The sequence below is a fragment of the Phodopus roborovskii genome, unplaced genomic scaffold (assembly GCF_943737965.1).
Source record: "Phodopus roborovskii unplaced genomic scaffold, PHOROB, whole genome shotgun sequence".
Lineage (NCBI taxonomy): Eukaryota > Metazoa > Chordata > Mammalia > Rodentia > Cricetidae > Phodopus > Phodopus roborovskii.
In genome coordinates, this window is record NW_026126648.1 from 4,194,751 (window position 1) to 4,207,196 (window position 12,446).

Below are 12,446 nucleotides of genomic sequence, written 5' to 3' on the forward strand. Positions count from 1 at the left end.
ATAACATCCTAAGCACTTTGTATATATAGTCTAAGGCAAAAAAAGAATGATGATCTATAACTGGGAGAGCTTAAAGGCATTCCCTTCATTTTATTTCACTTCATATTTCTTTACTGCTATTTGTTGCTTGCATTTGTTTATATTCCATTATCATTAGCTCCACTGGACATACGATAGAAACCAAGGATCAATAAGACTAAGGAACATTTCCTGTGCTCATTTCTCGTAAGAAACAAATGATGGAATTCAACTCATCTGTCTGTTTCCAAAGCACGTCTTAGTAACCGCCATGTCACACAGAGGCTCCCAGCTCTCATTGTGGAAATTACAAGCAATTTTAACTGAGTGAGGCTTTATAAAAGGGCACATTCCCCTTGTGTCACAGTAACACTTCTGTTTAGGGACATAACACTGACAAGATTCTGACTACGAGCTCCATTCAGGCTTGCCAGGTGCTAGCTGACACAGGCATGAGGGGCTTTATGATGTCTTTATTGACCTGTTAATGTCAATCTGAGCACTAAGGGGGTAGTACAGTATCCTCAGCGAACCTTCAGAAACCTGAATCCAGCGGCCATCACCTGGACTAACTCAGAAACATAGTTAACCCGGGATGGCTGCCATCAGACAAATGAGGGCTTTGTCTGGTTAGTCTTCCTTTAGCAGGGTTCTAGGGAACTGACTTGTTTCTTTTTTCAAGAGGCAGACAGACAACTCTCCTAGTACTTGAAATTCTGAGGTGATTGTATATCACATTGGGGAATACATAGGCCCTTCTACAACATGCTTTCTCAACACTTGGCACTGTAAACCAAGGGGAAGGAAAAGTCTAGCAAAATTATTTGGAAGAATGAGAGATGTTATAGCACTGCAAGCCCCACTCTTATGGTAAATAACCAAGCTTTTATTGGGTGGATGTAATTAGAGACAGCTTGGGTACAGCTGTTTCTGCCCTCCTGGCTTCCAACTGTTGCTGGACCCTTCTACAGCCATTGGCAGTATAACCAATCAGTTCTGCCTCGGTGCGCCCAGCTAACCTCCTTCTTCTGAGATGATAGGCCTGCCCATGAAGACAGCTCAAAATTCTAAAGTGAGGCCCCAAATCTCAAAGGTACCTTGATGTGTGCACTTTCAGTGATGCACCTCTTAAACTGTCTTATATTCATGTTGTTCTGTGTGTGTCTCTGTGTTTTAAGAGGTGCTTGAGAGAATATTCCAGGACTGAGCATGGTGCCTCGCTGTGACTGCCAAGGAATGGTTTTTGCTTCTGCTAGAGATTTAAAACAAAAACAAAAAAAAAAATTCAAGGGTAGTTTCCATTTTCATTTTTTTTTTTTTTTTTGTCCTAAAGGAAAGTATACAAAGACTTTTATATAGACTTTCTGGCCAGGAATCGAAAGACAAATGCTAGATAACTGTACTTGTATGTAGAATCTAGAAAAAGTATAAACTTATGAAAGGTTACTGCAGCTTGGGGGCAGAAGGAGGGGGAGGGGTGTCAAGTACATTCATCTATATACCTATATATAAATGAAACCTGAAACAAAAAAAGGATGATGTGTAGCTACTCAAAGCCCTTTTTGATTTAAAGTTATGCTTGCTTATTTCATGGAATATGTGAAACCAGGAAATGTAAAATTATGAAACTCTACACTTGCTTCCAATACCATAAATCTAGTAGCATGATTGACTGGAGATCACGGTGGATCCGGACTTTCAGTACCCTTACCAGGACACTTGATGTGTGGAGACGATCTTAGAGCAAACCTTGGCATGGAGAGAACCCAGCACACCAGAGGCAGAGTCAAGAGGATCACCACAAGTTTGAGGCCAGCCAAGTCTGCATGGTGGGTAGGCTTCATGTCAGTCAGGGAAACCCAACAAAACCCAAGATCCTGTCCAAAAAAAAAAAAAAAAACCTCTCTTCCCTCTCTTCCCTAGGTTCCTTGAGTTTACTGACTTCACAGGGACTTGACTACAAACGACTGCCCTGCCTTGCACAACCTTAATAACAGCCAAGCCTAAATTCAAGGCAGGAGCTCTCAGTGCTCAGCGGTGCCTTGAGATAGTCAATATTGTCAATGGGATAGGGTCTCAAATGATCCAGGAGACAAACTCTAGACACCTATGATGGAGTTTCCTGCTTTAGGAATTAAGGCAGGAAGACCCACCCTAAAGCAGATGATAACTTTACAAGGGCTATATGATCTAATACTAAATCAAATGGAGAAAGAAAAATGAACACCAGCATATCTCTCTATCTATCTATCTATCTTTCTTTCTTTCTTTCTTTCTTTCTTTCTTTCTTTTTCCTTCCTGACTGCAGGTGCTCTATGACCAGGTGCTTCAAGCTCCCACCACTACAACTTTGGGGCCAAGATGGACTGTGCTGTTGTACCATGAGCCAAAATAAATACCTGCTTCCTTAAGTTTCTTTTGCAAAGTATATGGTTGTGGCAATAAGAAAAGTAACTAATATAGACATGAAGTCACCCAGAGTACATATATTCATTAGGACACAAAGAGAGAAACCCCTGTGTTTGTCTCTTGGTTCTGCAATGCCAGAATCCTGATCAACAGCCATGACTACACACCATCTGGCCAAGAGAAAGCAGGTGGAACGCATTTGGGCAAAGACTGAAGTAACTCATCTCTATCCTGCACTATAAGAGACAGAAGACAGGAGCTGGTACCTCAGCCACAGCCCTTGCTCCACAACATTGAACAAAGAACTGTTCCTTGCAGTTACTCTAGAAATGCTTACATTGAAATAAAATGGACATCAGTATGTCGATAGTCCTTTCCTCAGTTTAGAACTGAACATTGAATGTTGTCTTATTAAGGCTTTAAAAGTAGCCTTAGCTACTTTTAAAAAGTAGCCAGCCACACATAGAATGGCTTCTTGGTTCTACTGGAGTCTGTGTCTTAAACTCAAAAATACTGAAAGTAATCACTGTCCATGGGGAAGGCATCAATAGAATGACTGCTAGCATCTATGTCACTAAGATGCTCAAACAACCTTTAAGCCAATGATCATAACCAAGGCCTCCTCCCCTTTCTTTGGATTAAGAGGACATTGTAGTTGAATAATATTAATTCCTTACTATTGCTACACAACAAGTGACTTTAAATTTAGACGTTTATCACATTTATCATGATGCAGTTCTTAAGAGTCAGAAGTTGTGGCCTGAATGGTTGTACATCCACACTGGCAGTAGTCAAGCTGTTGGCTGGAGCTTCTCTGATCTGAAGGTTGACTTAGTTGCAAGAGCATTGGTAGGAGGCTACATTTGCTCATCACACGTTTCTTCAGAAGGGTGCTAACAGGACAGCAAGATATGATGTGTGTGTGAGAGAGAGAGAGAGAGAGGTGAGGGCATAGGAGAGAGAGGAGAGAGAGGAGAGAGGGGGGGAGAGAGGGAGGAAAGGAGAAAGGGAGGGAGGGAGGGAGGGCAGGCGAAAGGAAAAAAGGAGAGTTGTGTTTTGTAATACAGAAGTCGTACACCGCCATGTCCCATACTTTCATACTGCATTCACCAAAACCAACCTTAAGGCAATGAGCAAACGGATCACAAGCCTATTGCCAAGGGCCATGGTCAAGTCTTACAGCTCAAGTCTCCACTTAGCCCAGAGTCACTCTGCCTCCTGCCTCCTGTGCTCTCCATGGCCACTGAACACTCTAAGCCTTCCCTCCCTTGGTTTCCCAGCGGCCCCTTAGATATCTAGTCCATCGCAACATCTCAAATCAGGGGAACCTTCCAAACCTCTCCTTTAAGTAACCTCTGTGGTTGACCCATAACCATTCCTCCCTTTTATTGTGTGTCTCTACCCCTGTCCATTCATATAGCCACATTCTTATTAATATAGTTATCCCTGTAAAGAGGGGTGTCCTGCCTGCTCTGGCCAGTATTTGTTCCCATAAACAAAAGAAAGACACAGTCAAGAGTTTGCCCTCCTTACCCCTTGCATTCTAACAGTTTGGTCCACATCTACACAATGAAGTAGTGGCTATTTCCCAAGTCAGGCAACCATACAAGTTTTTGCAACACTTAGCCCAACCATATTTACCCATATTGACCCGTCTCAGGGCTCAGACATGAAGGACAAACCATGTTTAATGCACACATAAGAGTTCCTTCCCACAAAAGCACCAGGCCCTCTTTTGGAATGTGTCTATAGTGATAACCCATAATCTTCTAGTTTATCTAGTTTTTATTGTTCTTTTGTACAGTTTCTATCTGGCTGCTTCACAAGCAGTCTCTACTGCTCAAGCTAACACCTTCTGTTAGACACATTAGCATATTATGGCTGTGTAGACTCCCCACAGTCAGAAATAGTCAAGGATGCTGAATTCTCAAACTCTGTTGGCTCCCTATGCTACAGGATTCTCCAAGGCTGACTCCAAACAACATCCAGCCAGACTCTCGGGACCCTCTGATGGGCCAGCACTCATGTAAGAGTCTCAGTTTAGACAATAACAGATATTCATGTGACTGGTTCCTTGTTTTTATGTGGCTTCTAGTTCTCCAACGACACTGTTATCATTTGAAACAAAGTTTTAAAGTGCTGAAATTATCTGCATTTCTTTCTTCATCTGGGTTTAGTGCATAGTAGCTGATCCCATTCATGTACGCAGAAATATTTGAGTGACTACTTTCATTCATCCCTCTAATTCTGCACTACAAATGAAGTGTGGCAGTGGATATTGGTTCTGGTTCAAACTCTGATTTTTCAACCCATGTGATAGCATCATTGAAATGCTATGATAAATATGGTAGCATTTCAAAAGCATACACAGGCTTCCTAATTGCATGATCTCTTAAAAACTCTGGAAACCAATGGTGGTTTCTTCAGAAACCAAAAAGTAAGCATGAGCTCCAAAGGCTCAGTTCGACCCTCTGCTTATTCTGTTCTAACTTGACCCAGGGAGTTCCTCGCTGGAAACTTCCAGAAGCCTTTTTGAAATTCCTGTTTGCCAAGTCTGACTCATTTATTAGTATATTACAACTTTCTAACCCACCGTCACAGCCACAGAATTTAGAAGGGAAGTTCCCCTGTTGAGCCCATAGTTGCTTCTAGAACCACAAAGACAATAGGAGTTAGGAATCTAAGATGCTTTCATCTACAGGCCAAATGATTGATACATTTACCACTTTGACTGGAAGACATTTCCAATGATGCTCTAAAGAACTAAGTGGAACATTTTCAAGTTTTTTGCTATTCTTATTAACAAATTAGAACCCTTGTGTGAGTTTGGAACTCTAGGGGGCCAGTGTTCAAACTATATTCAGAGTTGATTAAATATCTACTGAATAAAAGGCAAATAATATTCTCTACATACTGTAGTCTGTGTTTTCATCTGACCTTCCTCCCTACAATTCAAAAGATACCATATTGACTTTACGAGTAAGCAAATTAACATACTGTCTCCTTGATAGCTTCTGATGTATAAATTATATTGAATCCCAATATTTTCACTTCTCTCGCATAAGTATTTTCCATGTATATATGTACGTGTGTCTCTCTCACACACACACCCTTACATATACATACACAATATAAACGTAATACACAAGGGTATATACATGCACACACATATATGCACATACACACATACATATGTGCATATATACACACATATATATATACATACACAAATACACACACCTTCTAGCAACTTTTTCCAGATAACAGCTCTCATGGTCATTCAAACAGTATTTTTTCACCACAAAACAATGACAGTGAAGAAAAAGAAATAGCAATTTTCCTGTGTTCAGGTATCTCAGGAAACTTTTCCAGTTGGAGAGAACAATAGGAAGTTGGTCTTCTTCAGTCTATGCCCCAGTTTTTCTATGTCCTCTTAAAACAACTTGCGTCAGAAAAATAGTTCATCTTAATCTTCTTTCTTATATTAAATCCTCAGTGATCATTTCCTATAGAGAAACCCAGAAATGCGGCTCCAAGTCCTTGGTTAAAGAAGCCCACTTATGCACTCTGATGAGAGGTTTTTAAACTAAGAGGATTTCTTCAAAGCGCATCCTCAGTGTCTTAGCTATGCAATGTACCAAGGGAGAGAAAACATGCCAGAATTATCTCCTCTCCAGTATGTGTTCCTTCTGCTTCCTGCTGCACCCTGTAGCTGTGATGCCATCTGTTAATTCACTATTAATTATTTAACTTTTCCTTTGGGGTTGTTAATTGTTGTTAATCTGCCTTCAAAACAGGTTAAAGTCATGCAAGTAAATGAACAATCCAAGGCAGGCAATACATCTCACAAGCCTGCTTTGTTATCATAGCTCTTCCACGTATTTTAATAAAACGGTGACTCCAGGATCTGGCTGTAAAAGACTAAGTAATATTGGGGGGATAAAGAGACCCCTTCAACAGCCCTCTATGAGAAAGGCAACTCCCTCGAGTTCCTTTGTGATATAGATAGATCTGTAAACAAAAATAGACTAGGTATCGAGTTTCTAAGCAGTATCTATTTACATTAGGGTAAAAGACGTAAGCAGGACATTGTTTTGTTGACTTTTCCTAAGTGAAATGACAATCACTGTACCCTGAAAATGGATGAAATAGTTAACAATAAAAGGAAGGATTAGAATAGTAACACGAGTTATCCAACTTCTTTAAAAGTCTGGATTTGCTGGATCTGTCCCTATCTTCCCTCCTAACTTTCCTATAAGGTTGACCTAATATATAGCATATGTTTTTTTCATTGTCCAAAGGCTTTCCCCAAACTCAGTTCTACTAGATCTTTCTCTCTCACTCTGTAGGTATGTCTCCTCCTGCATCTATAGTGTTCACTGTATCTGTTCCTTAAATTTCCACTCTTACATCTCCCTAGACCGGTATCTACTAGCAAGTTCTGCCAGGAATTCTTGACAACTTATTGAAAGCCAACATTATCATATTATTTCCCAATGGATTCACCTTCTAACTTTCCAACCATGGGCACTGGCTTTCTAAACTGTCATTTTAAAAATAGTCTTTCTCTTATTTCTTCCCATTGTCTACATGTGGTTTCCAAACAGTTCAAGATTTCAGAAATATGGCTCTTCTTAACTCATTTCTTTTTGGTTTTAAGTCAGCAGCATAATTAGATATTATCATATTAAACCCAATTGCTATGTTCTGTCCAACCAATAACCCCCAAACTATGCTTAACTAGAAGACTTGTCAAACACATGAAAACCATATACACTATCACCCTCTGGGGGAGAGGACCTCTTCCTGTTTCTCCCAGATCCCTGACTTCCCTTACCCAATTTGAAGGAAGTACCACACTGGGTCCTTTTCTTGAAGACCCAGTAAAAGCATTTTCCAAGCCCTGAAGCTGAATTGAGGCCACCTGACTGAAATCTAGCCAGAGGAATAGGAATAAGGCTTTCATAAGCATCTTCCCTGCCTAGTCTTGAGAAACATCCCATGTGATACTCCAATTCTCTTGTGGTCATACTGCAAGCCACCTGCTTTTTAAAGTATAATTAAAAGATAAGGAAATCCACTTGTCTATATTAGACTATTATGAGGGTAAAAATAAACTGAGAGAGAGAGAGAGAAAGAGAGAGAGAGAATATTCAAGCTCAAGAGTTGCCTGTCCCAACAAGGAGAATTTCATAGTCACCACATTTTACTTAACAATATGCAAGACCTTCAGTAAGATAGCCACACTTTGAAAACACCAAAGAAGTGATTACATGTATATTCTTGCTACACAACAGGTAAATCTGGAGAAAGTAGGCAGGCTATCAGAATTAACCAGGGACAAAGAATTACAGGGATAGATGATGGAGTAAGGATGCCGCCACAGTGTGAAACACAAAACTAATGACTCCGTTGAATCATTTCTACTAAGGCTGAATTGGTCTCCATCATATCATGTATGACTCTTTCTTTGTTTTATTTCCACAATAGTGGAGCAGGCTGCTGCTGTCTTATAATGCTTACCATTTCTGCTGTACAGACACTCACAAAACATCTACATAACTTTCTCCATCTTCTAATTGGAATAATATGCCCGAGTTCCAGCCTTTCACAGTAAGCCCTCCTCCTGTCCCCTTCAAGTAGTCTGGTTAGTTTGAAATTTCTCCTGGCTTTGGATTTCAACTCTCTCTGACCTTCAGTTCCTCTTGAGCACCAGACTCAAACAATGTGTCTGTGGTTAGCCCCAGTGCTCACAAGTGCTATGGGAAGTCCAGCCAGGACAACAGCTTTCTCTTCTAAGTACCAGAGTCCCAATTCCCCAGTCCAGCTACACTGTTACAAACAGTCTGATCATTAAATCATCTTCAAAACACAGTGACTGAGTTGTATGGCCAAAAGAAGACAAAACAATTTAAACATTATAATCTTTGTAGATCTAGCCATCATAAATTTGAAGAACTATTTTCATCAGATGATTCTATTCAAGGAGCAATAACACAAGTACAAAAAATGATTAAAAAGTAGCTCAGACTCATCTGCAATCCACTGCAACACCAGATACAAATCTGACAGGAGGCCAGTCATCACACATGGTGTCTACAGATGCAGACTATTTGACATGAGCTCTTCCCTGTCCCTGAAAATTCATCTGCCAATGAGAGTCTACATGTTTCAAAAGAATATTAGTAGCATAAGATTAAAGATTAATATCTTCTTGCTATGATAACTTCAATTTCTAGTTCAAAAGACTAAATATTAAAAAAAAGACTAAATACCCCAGAATATCAACATAAAAGTATGTTTACTAAACCTGAGTTCTCTAGGTTCTTGAACCAAAGGAAACTACAACCATGTCTGGCAAAGACTATCGTTAACCATTGCTTAATATTTCTATATTTTATTTTCCAGAGATTCTGAAATCCCTTCTCCCTGCAGACTCTTCTTTGCAATTGACAACACAGATTGACCTGAGTATGTTATCTTCCCTGAAAACAAAGCAGGTTTGGATTTTTCAGAATGCAGTACATTCCACACAGGGCTAAGGACCTTACTTGAAAACACATTGTCTCTCTGCCAAACAGATGCACATGGAGCCATTCCCAGTGACTATTTGTAAGACACAGGGTTAAACCGTCTTATTCATGTAGTTAAAACCAAGCAATGAGTCATTGGAAAGTACCCCATGAAGTGGCTTTTATATAGGCTTGTTCACTGTTCACACAAGCATTCATCTTAAAAGAATGTGTTCATCTGTTCCACTCACTAACATTTATATCTATTCAAGCTACAATTAAGTCTTATTGAAATTTTATTTTCATGGTTATTATGGAACTTAATCATGTTAATGGATGAAGCCATCTTAGACACTCCAAGTAGGCATATCTTACAGAATAGTATACATCACTGTGGGCAGACAACAAAACAACTTCTTTGCAAACACCCTCCACAATCTGATTCCAAAGCAACGTACAAATATTCCATAAGTAAAAGGAAGTATAGAGGCAAATACCCAAATAGTCTTACCTTAAGAAACAGTGAAGGGAATGTTGAGAGGCATCATGTATGCCATATATGGCCAAGGTATATGTATGTACATACCTTTGGGGAAGGGAAAAACAAAAGTTAGACAACTCTTGTGTAACAGTAGTACTCCATATGAGAAACGATTCCCCATACAAGGCTATTTAAATAAATGACATTCAAAGTTGTAGATTATTGCATTGTCATCTCTTTATTGTAAGAACAGACATTCACTGAAACTAGTTCAAGGGAAAACAAAACAAAACAGCAATTTTGGGGGAATCCAAAGACAAAACATTAAACATAGTTGGGCTTCTCTGGAAACTGTTTAGAATTGAAAGCCTGTCTTTCTGTTCTTGAGGGTTCCCTTTCTCTCTTGGTTAAATTTTCTCTTTTCACTGTTTCTTTCACTAAATTTATGTGTTTATCCCTGTCCCATTTGGCCCTGACATGAAACTAAGCACTTTTCATAGTCAAAACTCCTACTATGTGTCTTAGCCTAAATTCCCAAGCGATCTGATTTACTATGGCTGAAACAATGGGTGCTTTGGAGGCAGGATGTGATGAACCCTTACAGCAAGCACATACTACTCCCTGGCCACAATCAAATATGGACCTCAGGCAAGAGGCAGCAGTCTAACTCTGATGTCGGGCATAGGCCTGGTATCAGTCCTGTGGCTCAAGAATAAGCAGAGCGGGGGGGGGGGGGGGGGGGATAATGGGCATCTTTCCAGCCCCTCGACATTTTCCATTCTCCAAAGGACAACAGACAAGACAAGCAATGTCAATGTGTAGATATCCTTGTTTATCCTCTCTCATCTACTCCAATAACCCACTTGCTACCTACTTTCTCTTTAAACCAAAGCCTATGGTAAAGTCCTGGAAAGATGGTAGGAAACTGGGAAGTCCCACTGGCACAAGAAACAAAACAAAACAACAACAACAACGAATCACCATGAAACAAAACGTCTGGGATCACTCGGTGTCAGGAAGACTTCTAGAAATTTGCTGAAGTGAGAGACTGAAAAAGTCGAAAGCATCAAGAGAAACAAAGTTAGGCTTTGTACAGTGTATCAATAGCTGTTAAGTTTGTCTTAAATGGTTTTCTGAAAAAACTCAAACTAAGTCCGTATTTAATGCTCTTTGGATGCTGACTTATATCGGCATGGACATCACTGAGTGTAAAGGCACAGTTCATGAGAGGTCTAGTGTTTCTGGATGCAGTTTACAATCTCTTTTTTAGCATTGTCCCACCCTTCACAGTAATGCAGGCTTATGTATATTGTTCTTAATTCACAGAAAGAAAAACATGACATTGGAAGTTCTTCTTCAATGGAAAAAATATAGAATTCAACTATCATTTCCCTCATTCTAACTTGGTGTGTGTGTTCCAGAAGTCACCCATTGCTTGACAATATCCCTAGGATATTATCTCTCTTCGTTTTTGAGACAGGGTCACTCTTTGACCCAGAACTTGAAGATTCAGGTGGTCTCTCCATTCAGGAGCTTGAGGAACCTACCTGTGCCTGCATCCTCAATACTGGGGCAACAAGTGGGTACCATCACACTCAAGTTTATTAGAAGGGATCTGAATGTCAGACATAGGTCTTTGTGATTATACAGTAAGCACTTTTAATACTGGCAGAGGTGTAACCTAGCCTCTGACTCATTTTTAATTTAGGCGGAGTTCTACCATCCTTGACAAGTAAAAACAAATGAATAAATAATAAAAACAAATTAATAAAGAAAACCAAACTCTCTTTTAATTCCCAGTCCCCTAGCTGACTTCTGATCTTCCCCATTTAATGCCCCTGGAATTTAATGATATCAAGTTCACTGTCATTTAAGCTTCCCTTCATTCAATAGCTGGAGAAATTGTCATTGGCATGCAAACGGGTCTCAGGCAAGGAACATTACTCTTTAATCTCCTAATTTTAATTGGTATGCCATCATGCCGACTGGGCCTGCTAATGGCTTAGTTTGTAGATTAAGACCAACAGACCTGAACTGTGTGTGCCATTAGTTACAAATAAAAGAACAAAAAACACTGAACAATGATAAAAGGGGCCATTCCAAATCAGAGGAAAGATGATTCCTCCTCATGTTCTCCAAGGTTCATGACCCTAATTCCATGTCCATTTGCACCGTGATTCCGATTAATGCTTTCTGCTTGGTCAGATAATTTCAGAACAGTTGGTAAATTGAAATGATTTGCTGTGCATGTACCAGTGTTCTTGCTGGCCCAGGGAATGTTTCTAAATGATTTGATCACACATGCCATTACTTCCACTGATAGAGCTGTTTCTTTCACTAGGAAACTAATATTTTAAATAAAACAAAGGAATCTGCATATTTATCTTCAATGGAATGTATTTAGATCGGTTTTTTTTTTTTTTTTTTTTTTTTTTTTTGGTGTCTTTTCGTTCTCCACTAAGAATCTAAAAATATGATAATTTCCAAAGAGATCACACACATGTCTGGTGTCTGTGAAGCAAGTGCAAATTTCAAATGAGAAAGAAATCTATGTTTGGAAGCAGAGATGGCAGGTATATCACAACAGATGGGTAGGTAGGTAGATGGATGGATGGATGGATGGGTAGATAGATAGATGATAGATAGATAGATAGATAGACAGACAGACAGATAGATATTGGGGTAGTCTAATTAACATAAATCTGTTCATTTCTCAGAAGAAGCAATAACAAGAGTAAACACAAAGAAAGGAAGACTGCATCGCCTCTAAAAGAGAATGAATGAAATACAAAGCGATTGTTTATTGATGGCTGCTGCGAGTTGCATGGTCCATCAAAAGGCACACTGCAGCCTAGACAAAAGTCTATAGATGTCACCTTGTGTAGAAATAAAGTCTTTGAAGATGACCATGTTATAATGTGGTAATTCAGGTGGCTTACAATCTGATATGACAGGGGTCCTTATAGTAAGAACAAATTTGGACTCAAGAGACAGACATGAACATCGACAAGGTTATGTGAAGATAC